Here is a 17,392-nt window from a genome sequence, read left to right as displayed (position 1 = left end):
CCAATACATTTCGAGTGATTCTAAACATAGTTTTACTTCAAATCTCGTCAAAACTATCTTGTTAGAACTCAACGCTCAAAAACATATAATATTATTCATTTTAAGCTAATAAGCTTTACAAAACACGATAATCAAACAAGGTTATTAACGTGTATGTTACAAATACCTCCTCCTTTTGAGGATTTCGTCCCCGAAATCACAACGATTAAAACAAATGGGGATATTTCGTTCTTATCTCGTTCTTATTTTCTCAAGTATAATTTGGCCCCTCTATGGTGTTTCCACTTGACAAGCACCAACTCCACTTCTTTATTACGTAGATTAGTCGTTCTTTCGTTTACGATCTCTTCAGGCTCTTCTACATATGTTAACTTATTATCCAGTTTCACCTCGGATAACGAAACCGTTTCATCATATATGATTAAACATTTATGCAGATAACTCACATGAAACACATCATGAATACCTGCCAAATCTTCAGGCAATTCCAAGCGATACGTCTGTTTACCAATTCTCTGGATGATTTTGAAAGGACCAACAAATCTAGGACTTACTTTTCCTTTCTTCCCAAATCACAGAATTCCTTTCCATGGGGATACCTTCAGCATTACGAAATCACCCAACTGGAATTTTATGGGTCGCCTCCTCTTCTCTGCATAGGACTTCTGTCGATCCTGGGCCGCTTTCATTCTTTCTCGTACAATTTGAATCTTGTCAGTGGTGTCTTGAATCATTTCAGGGCCACTAAGGACTTTCTGTCCTACATCATGCCAACATAATGGAGTATGACATTTACGCCCATATAGTGCTTCATATACCTTCAGTATATTTTCTAATGTTTGGATTGTTCTCTTCTTCAGACCATCTGTCTGGGGATGATAAGCTGTGCTAAGAGTAACACGAGATCCCAATTCACGTTGCGTACTCGTCCGAGAATGAGAAGTGAAGCTACTATCACGATCGGAAATAATCTTTAGCGGCACACCATGTCTTGCAACAGTTTCATCCAAGTATACTTGTGCGTATTTCTCCATTGGAGTTTCTGGAATTCCGTATGGCTTTTGGTGCTCCGATTTGACTTGTTAAACAAACTCTTGGACTTCTTAATTGATGGTGATGCTCAAACTTGCACTCTCTTCTCATTGAAGACTCTTGCTTCTTCTTAAATTTGGTTTATAGACTCAACCCAAGATAAGGTCTTCGCTTTTTCTATAACAACATCTCGAATGGTTATATTCTAATGACTTTTGATTTTATAATGCAAAAGTCACACAATGATCCATACCCTTGTTTCTATTAGTCTAATACTATCACGGAATAAATCTTCCTTCATATTTTAATGTGATATAACCTTTTTATAGTAGGTAGTATTTCTAATTAATAGTTGCTTAATCCTTTAATGAAGGCTGTTATACTTTTATTGACTACCTCGACCATCTCCTTCTTCAATCTTCCGACTGAAGTTTCGTCGCTACACAAAACATGGTTCTCTGAACCAATCAACTCACTTCGCAGATTTATATTAATCGGACTCGATTCTTTATGACCATTAAGTTCTGAACAAAAATCATCTACTTAGTCATCACCGAAACAAAGGTAATGACATACTCGAACAAAAACGGAATCAATTTCTAGCTTCTTGGTAACCTTGTGATTTTCCATGATCCAAGTGTGAGTCCTGTGCTTCCAGTTGTATAGGCATCTACTACTATTCACACCAACTCATACTCGTCCCAAGTATTGTCTCGCAGTTCCCAAGTCACCATAGAAAAGTTTTCACAAGGCAAATTATCACACCTGAGTGTGTTCAAACAAGTACATACAACAATTTCTCCTAGACTCAACTAGGCATTTCACGTTTCTATCAAACATATCTTGGATTTCTTAAATTCACCTTCTATAATTCTTTTGTGCATAAGCTCGATCTAGCATATCCTAATATATATATTTTTTCCTAGGTCGATAGGAATTTCACTACCAAATTCTTCATATAAATTATTTCTCTGGTAGTGTCTACTTTACAAGATATACAATACCATAATTTACTCTAGTAGTGTGGAGACAAACAGTCTCTAACTATCTGTATCATCTTCTAACTCATGCAAGTCACCATCCACATTTATTCATTTCATTATCCTTTCATGACATCGTCATTCCTTTATATGGGAAAATTTCCCTCTCATGGGTGTATCTTTTAAGTCTACTTCATAGGAATCTATCCTAGGAAGTCTTCATTTTAACTGTATCTCAGCATGTTCTACTAGCTTCGACTTGGTTCTTTGTCATTCCTAACAGCAACATCTCTTCTCATGCAACACTATGAGTGTATATCTTCTTCAACTATATACTCTACCTTACTCTGACTAGTAAGTCATTCAGCCTAACTAAATGACTCATTTCACCATCCTAACCAAGTATGTTAAAGTCGACTTAACACACTATGCAACTTTTATAAGGATGTGATAGAAGTCAATTGTCACTCAGTATTATTAAATACTAAGTCTAAGAATCTTGTATAGGGTTACATATCAGCTCTTACCATACTACTCGAACTGCATACTACATCACAATGTTAGGCAAGGTCTTGGCCTATTGAGTCTGAAAACTTTGTTAGCCTTTCCTTTAATCTTCATTGAGTTCTTTTAAATCATGCATAATCATCAATTTTGATATTGTCGAAGTATTTATCACCATTTTCAGCTCTTCTAACTTTGTAAGCAATCACTACTTCAATCTGGTCAGCGGTGGAACAACTTCATGGATTTCACCAAAACATTCATCTCGTCTGAATGTACTTTGAACACACAACATTCCTCCAAAGGTGTTATTATTTCATGAAACATAATTTAATGTACAACACCACTCTATAGGTATTAATACACTATTCACGGTATCACTTGATAGATTTTATTTTACGATATCCCTCAACCGTTTATTTATGAAGTTTTCGATGTCAACTATCGTAAGTCTCCTTATCACCTCAAAAAGTTTTATGTCGAGAATGATATCAAAGTTGGGCAAGGAGATTGGAATCAGGTTAATAAGAAAATTTTTATCCTTCTATTTCTATGACACAATCTCTATAGATTTTATCAACAAGTATTGATACACTTCCCGCGGTATTTACATGAAACGATTGGGCGAGTGCATAACAAGTCATTTGAAAAAAATGCGCAAATTCATGAGACACAAAAGAATCCGAGGCACCAAAATCAAATAAGATGTGAGTAGGTCTAGAATTGACGAGAAATGTACCGGTCACAACATTCGGGTCCTCGTGTGCCTCCTCTGCGATAATCTGGTATGCACGGCCTTTAGCTTTTGGCACCTCCTCCTTTTTAGTTGAAGTACTCATCGGTTGTTGAACGAAAGCTTGACTTCCCATTATCTGGCTAAAAAGAGTAGGACATAAACGCTTTCTATGGCCAGTAGCACCGCAAGCATAGCATGTAACATTCTTCCTCGGGCAAACGGGCTTCACGTGACCCTTTTCTCCGCATCCATAGCAAATCACTGGTCTTTTTCTGTTCTTCATTGACCCTGGTGATCCTTTCCACATTTTCGACACGATGGTGACTGAAGAGAAAAAGATTGAGACCAACCGCGACCACGAAATTGATTATGAGATTGTACTTGTCTGCTAGAATCAGATCGAGCTGATTGAGCCGATGGAATAGAGGAAACAGAAACAGTTCGATTGACATGTGGATGCTTCGAAATAGAAAGAGTGGCACCACATATCTCTAATTCGTGCTCGCGCTTTCGCATATTTTATTTATCTTTTAGCACATATTAGAAAAAATGGAATCTCCCTTAAAGCATGCTAGTGCACACAATAGCAAGTGAGGTATTCAACGTAAAATATACTAGGCACACATTGTACCATCATTACTTAGCAATTCAAGTTTAAGCCTAGAAATCCTTACAATTACTAGTTTGCTTAAACTAATGCTCTAAAAATTCTAAAGTAGCTTAGTACTTTAAAATATTAAGATTTATCATTATCCAATAGTCCACTTAATTCTTTCCTATGGTTTGTATCCATATACTCCTAATGAATCCATTCATATATTGAACTTCCGACGGTTTAAGTCTAAATACCAATCCGTGGTATTTAGTTCACTTAAACTACTACTCTGATACCATGATTGTGAGAACCCCTCTCTAAAACTACATCATATTACTCCAAAACATGCAACACGCATATTCATAAACAATATTTTACATTGATAGTTTAATTACAAAAGACTGGATACAAACCGACTAAGTTTTAGTATATTACATAACTACCCAGGAAATTATAATTTTATACATACACGATCACTAAATACAAAAGTAATATTATAAACTATTCTAAATCTTTCAACAGTATGTGTCTATACTGGATCCTTATTACCTGTAATAGTTAAACACTGAGAGGGATAAGCGGTGACGCTTAGTGAGTTCAAAAATAGATACAATATAACGTTATGCCATATATATACCAATATGACAAAAGCAAAGAGGAACAAAGAACAACAAAGGCATATGTGAATCATGTGACAAGCTTTCCATATCAACAAATGATCTAATTCAAAGATTTACAATCAATGAGATACAACAAGTTCAACATGATATACATCAATAAGACTTTTGCCTATGTGGCATGGAAAAATAAACAATTTCTGAATAAAAATTTTGCTAGCACTTTACAGGCTTTTCAGCCCAAGTGATGCTTAGTCATTTACTTCGTGGCATGGAAAAATAAACAATTTCTGCCAATGCAAAAGTGATGCTTAATCATTCACTTCATAGTCAAAGGCTACATACCAATACCCAAGTGATGCTTAGTCATTTACTTCGTGGTCAAAGGTATAGCTCTGTTACCAAAATAATACGAGACATGCTCTACATAGCCAAAGGTATAAAACCAGAATAACACAGGAAAGCACATTGAACATATAACACATAACATACAATTGTCCCTATATTGAACTCACCATGAAATAATTGGAGGTTAAAATAGTAATTTGGGCAACACTTCGTTTCTATAATTAACTTTCTTCGATGAAAACCGGGAGCTTTATTGAAAATTGGGCCTTGCGAGATTTGAGCTTCAAACCGAAAAGATAAATTTCTCGGGGTCTTCGGGCACTTCGGGATATTTTTCAGGTGTTAGGTATGATCCTGGGGCTTCGGGGGTTAAAGGTAGCTTAAAATAAAAATTAGGGTGTAAAAGTATGAAAAATACCAACCACAACCGGGAGGGTTCGCACCTCCCTTATATATGGTGCGAGGCTTCGGTCGAAGGGGGGAAGAGGGAACACGCGTCGGACATGCGAGGGCGAGGGGGAGGCAGGTGTCAGCAGCGAGGGCGAGGCACGCGTTAGCAGCCAGGGCAAGGCACGCGTCGGATGCGCAGGCGAGGTGGCTCACTTCGGAGCTTCGGACGCGCCACGATTCGGACACGCGTCACGCATGCGAGGCTTGTACGTGGCCGAGTCCGAGCCTAGTATGCGAAGCTTCTCGGATTTTGTGCCCAAATCTTCAAAAATTCATAACTTTTGCATACGAGCTTCGTTTTCGACATTCTTTATATGCATGCGTAGGCGAGATTACACTCTACAACTTTTGTTTCGACCCGTTGGCTAATTTTGACTTTATTTTTAATATTATTATTTTTAACAGTCCGGGATAGGAAAATCCATTAAAAATTCATAACTTCTTTATCTGACGTCCGTTTTCGTCTGTCTTTTTACCGTTGTACTACTATTGACGTGACCTTCGATTCTCGTTTAGGTTGTGTCGGCTAACAAATCACTCAATCTTTATTTCGAGTTTTTAGCTGTATACTGCTATACTGAAACTTAGAAAAATCATAACTTCTTCATACGAAGTCAGATTTGGACGTTCTCTTTATGAAAGTTCTCGGTTTAACAAATACTACGACTTTCATTTAGATTACTAAAGCTAAAAAGTAGTTTATCGAAAACTAATTTTTTACGCTAAATAGTGTTTTGCCGGTTTTGTCGCGGATCTTCGATTGGTCATAACTTCTTCGTTATAACTCGGATTTCGATGAGGTTTTCGCCTAAATGTTTCTAATGAGATAATATACAACTTTCAATTACATTATTTTTATTTATTTCCAACTTTATATTTTCGTTAATTTCAATATTGACTTTTGATTGGAATCTCATAAGACTTCCAATACATTTCGAGTGATTCTAAACATAGTTTTACTTCAAATCTCGTAAAAACTATCTTGTTAGAACTCAACACTCAAAAACATATAATATTATTCATTTTAAGCTAATAAGCGTTACAAAACACAATAATAGAACAAGGTTATTAACGTGTATGTTACAGAACTACTTCCATATGTTGAACATAGACAATGTGTCAGACACATCTATGCAAACTTCAGGAAGAAATACATTGATTTAGAGCTTAACAACCTGTTTTGAGAAGCTACCATAAGTACTGTGGAGGGGGACTTTATAGCAACAATGGAGAAAATCAAACACATAACTCCCAGTGGCTATGAATGGCTGATGTCAAACAAACCACATTCTTGGTGTAGGGCATTTTTCTCTCATGGATATGCTTGTGAGGTTGTAGAGAATGGCATATCAGAGTGTTTTAATTCGATGATCATTCAAATGAGAAAAAAACCACTTCTAACAATGCGTGAGGAAATCAGGATTTATTTGATGAATAGGTTTTATCATCAAGATGCTATAGTTTCTCAATGGAAAGGTGGCTATGACACAAACACCTTAAAGAAGATTTAGGAGTTTGGAAAGCATATGAGGTATGCTTATTTTATTTTAATTTTGATCTGAAGTCTATACATGTGCATTACTAATTACTTACACTAACTGTTTTAGGTTCTGGATAGTAATACCAAGTGGAGGGGCAATATTTGAGATAAGACATGGATATTCAGCTTACAAGGTGGATTTAGATGCTCATTCTTGTTCATGCAGATTATGGGAGATATCAGGGTTACCATGTGTCCATGCTCAAGCTACAATCAATTTCATACATAAAGATCCAGTTGATTTGATTTCCTTCTGGTTCCATAAAGACAAGTTGATAGAGACATACAGGGAAAACATCTTACCTGTTAATGGAAGTAATATGTAGCCCCATACTGAATATTTGAAGCCCTTACCACCCCTTCTTAGGAGAATGCCTGGAAGGCCAAAAACACAGAGAAGAAGACATCCCTCAGAAGCTCAGGATTCTAAGTTCCCAACTCAAAAGGAAAAGGCAGGGAACTTGGTGAGGGAAATGTAGGGAACTTGGTCATAATAAGCTGTCTTGTAAGAATGGAGAAGGTCTAAGTGACCATGACTCTAAAAGGAAAAGTAGAAGACTAAAGGAAGATGGGGGATGGAATTCAACTGTGAACATTGCAAAGACACCAAGGAAAGCAGGTGGGGGAAATAAGAAAGATGTTGAGGGCACATCAAAAGAAGAAAGTGAGGGAAAGATGAAAGTTGTTGAGGGCACATCAAAAGAAGTAGGTAAGATGATAGATGTTGATCAATCAATTTCTCACTTGAAGAGAATGAAGATGATGGCAAGGAGGGGAGGTAAGATCAAATATGTAGGGGGAATAGGGGTTGTACATGGTAGTTTAAGTCAAACTGTGGCAGTTGTTGATGAAGTTGTAATTACCTGCCATGAAAAGCTTGACCAGGAAGATTTTGAAACTATTAAAGATTTGCAGGCATCTAGATATGATCATGGGGAAATTGCTGAAGCTTTTAATAAGGTGTGTAGTTATAAATTTAGTTATTAACATAATTTTCTTGAACATTATGTGATAATATGTTAATTTCTTATTCACAGTTGACAAAAAACAGAGGAAGGAAATGTTGGTTGAGAGTATAGTTGATGAAGCGACCATTCAAGAAACACAGGATCCGTTGGTAAGAAAAAGGAAGCCCTCAGAAAGAATTATCAAGATCAAGCTGAAAAAAGCAGTGCATGATCCAGATGGAGGTGGTTCAACAACTGGGAAAGCAATTACATTGGACTGATGTTGTTATGGATGGGGGGGGGGGGGGTTAATTGGGCATAAATCTTTTGATAACCCTTTTTTGTGAAAGCATCTTTTGGTAACAAGCTTCCAATTTGTTGACAACATGTTATCTTTTGACTGTAATTTGTAGTAAGTACATTGTCATTTTGGGAAATCATCTTTTGGCTCATAAACATTGTTATAAAATTGGAAGTTTGGTTCTGATTGTTACCCTCCATGTATGTATTTAACTATTATGTTTATAAAGATTGTGGTTTGTAGTAAGTTCAATGTCAGTTTGTAATGGATAGTACATTGTCAATTTTTGGTTAATGCTTTTCATATTAATTGTCCCGTAGGACTATATATTACAAGGGTACCCATATTACAACCTTCAAAATGTTTTTCAAATGCTATTACAACTGTCCCATAGGACTGTAATACCCAATTCCCAAAATAAGCATCTAATACAACTTTCACCTAACCAACAACTTCACAAAAGACTAAACTTAACTTCCTAACTTCCTACACTTTCACCAGCAATACAATCCATGTTACCAACATCACTTCAAATAGCATGACCATGATGAACAGAAGCTTCATCATCAACATCAACCTCCTATTTTGATCCACAATCACCTGTTCCAACTGAGCATTGCCATCAGCCATACCAACCAGAGCTAAATGCATTTGGTACATCCGGTTTTTGTAATCTTCACTAGCCAAAGGTGGGTCCAGCCACATGAAGAACTTACAATACCTGAAAGGATCCTGCATATTTTTATGATGGCTTTGCCCTTAGTCCCATAACAAAACTTTATAATGGATCAAAGAGTAAAGAACATACCTTGAAGTTGGTGCATCCCCTAAATTTCCTTCCAAGATTCTTGTCCATCCAGGAAATTGAGAAGCTAGCCTCAACACCACAACGATACAAAACCATGGGGTTTTTTATGTTCCTGAATTTGACATTAACATTTTGCAATCCTGAAGTCATTGACCCTGTAGATGAACTAGCCATGAAGAAGTTATTGCGTGGAAGAAGAAGTCGGAGAAGGAAGAAGTAGGAGGTGGAAGAAGGGTTTCTAACTGTTGAAACCCTATTTGTAAAGGGGTAACCAGCTGAAACCGGCGAAACCAGCTAACAGGGCTTGAGGCAAAAGTCAACACATACATAATGGCTAATTAGAAACAAAAAATCCATTTAGGGTTAATTTAGAATCGGGGTGTAAAAGTGAACACATACATAACTCTAATCTCTTTTGACAAACTATACAATTAAAAATAAAAAGAACGAAACAAAAGAAAATAAGGGTGCCAAGTTTGCCTGCTATGCTATCCCAATTTCTAATTTTGGCCGCCTATCAAAACCCTAATTTGTTTCTTTTGAAAACCATCATTGATCTCAACTATTAACATACTCCACCTCTTATCCTTTTCGATATCCTTGGTTCTCACGATAAGAGTCGGACCATCAGAGAGAATTTATAAAAAAAAAAAAAAGCTGAGAAATTATAAACTCCCAAGCAATAGGCGTTTTAGGCCCTACACCCACCATCTCAACAATTTCATTCATTCGATTTTGGATATTGGATATCTTCTATGGGATTTTGGAAGTCAGATTCAGTTGTTCTTCTGCAATCCTTCAAAGTTCGAACCATTTCATGCTTCTCTCCCAATTGATCCTACACCTGGCTCGGATAGGGTTATACAAAACGTTTTTTGCGAAGATCATCAAGTCGATTGTGCAGGAAATTGATTTAGGAACCGACTCTATTCCCCTGTTCTTGTTGTTCATCACCACCCTAATGCTCTCTATCTATATAATTGTTGCAATCCTTTTTTATTATTGATTGTGCTTTGAACTGAAAACTTGATTCCTGGTTGTTTGAATCGTGATCGTTGAATTTAAATATTTCTTTTTGATTTTGCTTCCAATTCGAATTTTTTGAAATTCATTTGTTTTCCTTTTGATTTTGTGGTTTTTACTTGGTTTGTAACTGTATGTAGCCCATACCACCCAAGATTCAAATTTGGAGCAGATCACTATCTCGTTAACTGTAACAATCGAGTAGTTATAAAAGTATAGAGATCTTTAATCATATTTATCGTATTACCTAACTCTGATATGATGTGGTTTCTCTTTAAACATTTACACAGGGAGCTAAACTGATGGAAGAAAAAATGCTACTTAAACAAGAAGTAGGACTCTTTGACCATTTTAATCAATTTATGTTGTACTCTTTAGCTCAAAAGTACTTTTTATAGTCATTAACATGATTTTTTTTTCCAACGGGTATATGTTATGAAGACTTCAAATGGAAAAAGGTCAGGAACTGTTGAAGAATCCTGGATATCAAGATGGATACAACAACAATAGGGGACAGAGGAAAAGAAGGTGCGATAAAATTTAATTCATGTATTGCCATTCGCTTATTAGAATTCATCACTAACAATTATAAAGATCAGTTATAATTTAATCCATGGAGATAGGAGGTATTTTGTTCTTAGATAAAATACTTTTTTGTATAAGTTTATGACTGGTGCTATATGTTTTTGTAAATGACTATGTGAGACGGTGTAGTGGCTATCGTCTGTATTGATGTGTTCATATGTGTGTGTGTGGCTTTGTACTTTTGTGAGGTACTTAATGAAATTACCATTTATTTTTACTAAGACTATAACACTTAATTCAACCATCTATTATTTAAATATATTTATAGTAAGTTTTGTTGGTTAATTTATTGTATAGATATTGTTCTGATGGTAAATGTAGCACAAAAAACTTAATTAGTTTTTAATTGAAAACCAAAATCTTCATATACTTGTAATAATTTTTAATAGTTAATCTATTTAAATTTTGAAGAAGAAAATAATAGAAGTTTATAAGCCGAAAGCAGTTCCAATTGAGTCTGAAACTCATTCTATATTTTTAAATACTAGTGTTTCTGATTTCGGTTCGGATTCAAGCACTATCAAATTAAGAAACCAATCGACTAATGTTTGCATCGTAGATTAAGATTTTTATTCGTTCATGAAATACCTTTTGTTGTATTTTTCTTACCACACAAACCTAAAGTAATGGCTAGAAATGAAAGATAATGGTTTTGCTTTTTTTTTCTTACCTAAAGATTACATTACATACTTTGGTCGAAGCCCTGATCAGATGCAACTTTAACCATTCGTTTTGTAAAGGTGCCCTATAAAGTTGAATCATGAATGATATTGTTCGTATTTTCTATGGAAAACTGTTTTGGTTTGGAATTTCAAGTGTAAAATGAATATAAGAAAAGTGGGACAGTTTTACTCCAAAAGGGCAATATGGTCTTTTTTTTTTTTTGGGTTCTGATGCAAAAATTGGTACGAACCCTATTAATGATTTATGTCCCCTTTTATAGGGTATTTTGATCGACTTAAAGGAGTCATTCAGATGAAACTTTAACGATTTGTTTTGTACATGTTGACATCACTCCAACTATTATATGAACAAAATATATCCCAAAAGTCAAACTGAGATATGACCAAAACTTATTGATGTAGGTAATTCCAACGGCCTTCAAACGAAAAAAAAAAATGACATTTTTTTTTGCAAAAACTGTCCCAAAGTCTAATAATATGTTATGTAGTTTGGGTGGGACTCAATGACTCTATATAAGTCAAATTGTTGACTAGTCAACAAAGGGAATTTTGGTGTTATTTATTTCTATTGATTTGATTCTTAATAATAGGTATAAATTAATAGAAAATTACAACCTATTACATCTAGACACTAACCTCCTTCAAATTTAGTTCCTGTGCCTATCATTTCTAAAAATAGTTTTGAGTTGTTGAATTACTATTCTAAAGATTCGGTTATGGTTAAGGATTTAGGTGACGATAGTAGAATTGTTTATGAGGGTCTCCCTTTCTTTTGTATCCTTTTCTTTTTGTTTTATAAAAATTTCCAAAGGATCTCCCTCTTTCCCAAAAATAAAAAATAAAGCACAAAATATATTAATAAGTCACCGGTAAATACTTACACCAACATATTTTCATTTTATGAAGACTATTCTTTAACTTTAGACACACATTAGTATAAAAAGAATGACCATTATATAATCATAGTCACACATTCAATGAGCATACTATAATTATACTGATCAGACATTATTTTACTTCTATAACTAGATTTACCTACAGACACACGTAATAATTGTAACCATAACCAAATTCTACTTATACTAACAATATTTTTTTTTCAAAGCCAATTCATCATATTTTGACACAAATAATAAAAGACACATGACCATAAACCACTAAAAGTAACGTGTTTTCTTGCATTTACTAAATCACTAGTAAACAACACCCTATGGACATACAAATATTTAATGTGGCAATATATACGACATGTTAGCTACATTGGATTTTATGTGTCTAAAATTGCATCATGATATAGAAAAATATACAATTGTCTCATGTGACCATATATTTATCTATTGTCTCTTGTAAAAAAATATCACAAGGTTAATCAGTATACGTGGCTGATCGTGACATAAGGTCACGTTATTCGACTATGACTAATAACGGTCACATTTGTTATAATTAAATGTGGTGATTATCTATACAATGGCCACAAAAACTAATTTAAATGTATCCAAAAACAGTATCTAATTTTTTTTAGTGATCTTTGGCCTCACTCTTAATAAAAAGTGTGACAGACCGTTTTTCGAAAAGTGTGGCCGTAGGTCATTTTTGTACTAGTAAAAAAGGCTTATGAGGTATTACATTAGATCAATGGTTGTTCGCACTCTTATGGTTTTATTCATTGAGTCATTAAGTCGGATACAGGTTGTTCTTGGATTAGGCATGCTATTTTGCAAAAAAAACAGATCCAATATATATGTGCCAACGAGAATTTGCCTTGAATGCTTGCCTAATGATCCTATATTTAAACTTGTCAACATCTAATAAACTCATATATTTTAATCGGTTTTTTATGTCTTATCAACTAGACCATGTTCTATCTGACCTTTTTTTTTCGTTTTTTTAATCATTTTTACAGGTTTCCAAACTTTATGATGTAGTGCCACCAATTTTTGTGGAACTTGGTAAGAAGAGTTATTTTTTGTGTTTATATCTTTGAAATAAAAAAATGTCAAATTTTTCCCTCTATTTGGTCTTTAACTAACATGCATAGAAGGAAATGTTTTATTATTAGGAGAAAATACATTCTGGAATTTCCTTGTAATTGTTTGTATCCTTTTATGCTCCTTATAATTACTTGTTTCCTCCTTGCTTCTTTGCCAAGTTTTCGCTATACTTATGACTTTAATTAAGTATATGTATTATAAAAGGGCATAAAGAGGAATCCTACAAACTAGAAATGAATCATTGGCATTGGACACGAATTTTGGGTATTTTACAAGGTAATTATGTTAGATTGATCAGGTTATAGGAATTATAAATGTAAAAGTATATTTTATTTTCAAGTATATATCTTTTATGCCATAATTTTTTGTGCCACTGTTTGGATATAGATTTAACCTAATATTGTTATATCTAATTATCGATCAATAGATCCTTTTCGAAAAAAAGTTATTTTTTGTTTCATTCGTAAAATTTACTTTTCGTTGATGGAGATTTGCATTATCGTAAATGGTATTTAGTTGTTGTGATGTGCAGAAATTGGAAGTAATTCAAATGTGGGGTGGTAACCGAAGAGATCCAATCGAAAAAGTGAAGAATTTTTTTTAGACAAAAAAGCGTGCCGCGAATACATTTATCGTGACTCAAATTAACTTTTTTAATCACAGGTGACGACGCGACCACTCCTTCGCGCCGCGAATTTCAAACACGAGCAATGAATTTTTTTCTATTTCACTTTTTTCATGGGTTTGGCAATTGCAATCTATTGGGCATTTCTTGACCCACTTACTCTACCAATTTGGTGACTTGTCCGACTCGATCCACGAAGTGTAATACAACGAGGTATTGTTTTGTGGTGGTTAAGCGGAAGAGCGGATTCTTGCTAATCTTGACTAACTTGGTCACTTTTGGTCTGCTTTCTAATTAATGGTATAATAAATCAAAAGAAATAGTCTGATGGGTCCCGAATGTTTGTTGTTAACAAACCACTTCTTACATGCGAAAAATTGAATCAACAAATCATATAAGTGACGTCGGAACATAACACTAACTAATATTGATGGTGGAGCGTCTACTATTCGAATATAAATATTTGGTTCCTCATCCCGGCTATAATGAGTATAGTTGAATTTATTTTAATTTGTTTATTTATTTTAATTTTTATTTTTCTTATCTTTTGTTATTTTAATTTATATGTTTGTTTTGTTAATGAGTCACTTTTTGAAAAAGGTTTCTGTTGAATAATCAATAGGTTCAATTGGCCCAATTGAGTGTAACCATTAGTAAAATCAAAGTCTAAATCATAGCAGAATGAAACCCCAAAATCGCTTCTTTTATGCGACGTGTAGGGTCAGACTTTTTTAAATTTTTTGCGACTGAATACTGGAAAATGTTGTTCTGTTTTGGTAGTTATTTTTACATATTATAACCCGAAAAAAAAACCATCAAAGGGAATAACAAATGAGAGATTTAGACGATTCTAATGACCGCCAATTTTAGAAATATCTGCAAGAATCTAGGGCGCATTAGCGGGACGCCGCCGATGATGAGTGATATTGTTATCTACTTTTGTAATCTTTTTAATTTATTTGCTATTTGAACTTGTTTATTATTTTGGTGTTTTTTTTAATTTATTTGTATTGTTTGATGTTTGTTTAAATATAGTTTGCACTATAATTCTCTTGCATGTTTAGATTTTTGCAGACATATTAGCCTTCGCAAGCTAATGTGAAGTTCGATGATTTGGACACATTAGGAAAAACTCAGAAAAGCACGAATCTTATGGCAAATTGGTTTTTTAGGAAAAATGAAGGAGTTGACATCACATAAGTGTGGGGTTATCTTCCAAGGAGCAGAAGACATACCTTACAAAGAAAGGAAGACGATTGCCTAAAAAACACAAGTTGATCCGAAATTTTTTTTGAAGAAAAATTAAAGGCAATGTACAAATCATGTCGCGACTATTTACTACGCGCCGCGAACATTAAATCTCTCCAGACTACTGCTATTTTATCGCAATTCTTCACTGATGTTGGAACGCATGACTTTCACGTACAAATCTATGGTTCATCATGTCGATAATACCCCTCAAAGAGTAATAATACATAAGGAGGAGCTATGATGAAGAACGAAGCTTAAACGAAGGAGAAGGAACAAATGTTTAGTGTGAAAACGAGTTGAATCCTTATTATTCATGCAATAAATGTGCTTGCCACTAATTGGAGAGGAAGATAAAGCTCAAAGAAGAAGACACAACTCGCTTTTTGACAACTCGAGTCAAGTCTACCATCTTTTCACAAAGGAAAAATGTGCAGCTTACTGCATTCCACGATAATTAAATGAAGAAGGTGTCACTTCTCATGTAAACATATGAGACACCACAGTTCAACCAAAGAAGACGTCCGAATTACTCAACTTTTCGCACCTTCCGAAAAATAATACAAATTCTAGCAAATCAAAGAAGTTCCAAAATTAAAGATGAAGTTTTCATCAACGATATGATGTCCTCAAGGTAAATATCGATCTCGTAACTACTATCCCAAGGGAGTTTGTTCCTTTTTTTCTCCCTTATTTGTTCTTTAATTTATTAAGTATACAACAAGGGAATTGTATGATTTAAGTGTGGGGTAGGAGGTTACGTGTGAAATAAATGATTAAAAATGTCAAAAAGCTATATAGGTGAAATTTAAGTCAAACTAAAAAAATTAATTATATTAAGTTAATAAAATTATGTAAGATAACGAGAAATAAATTCTAAGGTTTTATTTATTGGATATGTTATAGTATACATGTGGCTTTCTAGTTTTAATAAAATCATGAAACAAAAATGTAAAATTATATGGTATGAGGGATACTATGTATTTTGCATTGTTTGGTGAAATGTACCCCCACCTAAAAATATATTTTAACTAATAAGCGTTGATGTAAAGTTTCCAATTAGGATAAAAAGGAAGGAAAGAAATGTTCCAAATACGAAAGATGTGAAATACGGATAAAAAAATCTAGTTGAGCTCAAGAGGAGAAGTCAATATGCGACCTTTATAATTTGAGATAGTAAACCCTCAAAGAAATTTAATGGCTGGTGTCCATGATCCATTTGGTAAACGATCATCGGGTAGAATTCCCGTTACATGGATTGTATCGAAAGTCATGGACTTCTTTTAGTGGCCTATGGTGGGAGCAATAACATGTTTCCAAAAATCTCTCATAGAAAGTCACGAGCTAAAGCTAGTAAATTTGGTACTATATGAAATAAAGTTGTCTCAAGGAGAAAATTATGTACCAATGAATGTTGCAAGTGGTATCTTATATAGAAACACCATTGTGGGATAGTATCTAAAGTATGGGAACTTGATAAAAATACCTTGAGGTTAAGGAATTTTTAATAAGGGTATATTCGAAAGGATGCAAAAGTTCATATTGTTCATACTAAGTGGAGAGCATTTATGAAGATTGTGAGTATATAAAAATGGGAAAGTTATTAAGTTTTATACAAAAATGCACATTGAAGCAAAATAAAACTGATGGGTTTAGAACACGGTTATCTTATGTAATGAAAAATATAAATTTGACATAAGTTATTCTATATTTTGCTTGGAGATAAGAAAAAGCTAAGTGTGGAGTATTTGATATGTCCAAAATTATACATATTTTAAGGGACATTTTATGGGAATTTTTATAATTAAAATAGGAGAAAAAGGTGCTTAATTCCATTATATTTATATTTTGCAACTAAAAAGGCATGTTGCTGAAATGGTAGCTGAAAAGGGTCATTTTGGACATAATTTCATGAAGTATTGAACAAGCAAGATAGTTGGAGTTAAGCATGGCAGGAAATCTTTCTGGATTTATTATTTCTCACAAAGATTTCAAATCTGATCGCGATTTAAGTTAGTTCTGAAAAACTATAAATAGAACCCCAAATCCATCCACAACAATGTATCACAACATAACATAATACAAGGAAATTTTGAGATGAGGCTATTTATAGGGTATGGAAGGCTATATCAGTGAGCGGGCTGATATATATATGCAAAAATCTGAAGACCGAGAGAAGAAATCAAGTGGTTACAATTTGTTTACTTTTTTTGTCTATAATTAGTCAACTTTTTGATCTCCTATATGTTCTTTTTAAGATTTGGCATTAAACCATTTATGATTATTTGTTATTTATCAAACCCTAGCTTGTTTGATTAATATATATTTGGTATTGAGAAATTATTGAATTTATTATGTATCCTCAATTGAAGAACAATG

The 17,392-nt window shown here is 34.1% G+C and overlaps 1 long non-coding RNA gene across 1 annotated transcript; it reads left to right on the top strand.

Annotated features, from left to right (window-relative positions):
- The first annotated feature begins 9,347 nt into the window (after nt 1-9,347).
- On the top strand, nt 9,348-10,687 carry LOC145118907 (uncharacterized). The gene is made up of 2 exons (XR_013713542.1): nt 9,348-10,213; nt 10,323-10,687. It is a non-coding gene; the product is annotated as an uncharacterized LOC145118907 (long non-coding RNA).
- Nucleotides 10,688-17,392: the final 6,705 nt, after the last annotated feature.

Source organism: Lactuca virosa, chromosome 6 (assembly GCF_052849685.1).
Source record: "Lactuca virosa cultivar CGN04683 chromosome 6, Lactuca_virosa_CGN04683_v6, whole genome shotgun sequence".
Lineage (NCBI taxonomy): Eukaryota > Viridiplantae > Streptophyta > Magnoliopsida > Asterales > Asteraceae > Lactuca > Lactuca virosa.
This window is presented reverse-complemented; position numbering and strand designations above follow the sequence as displayed.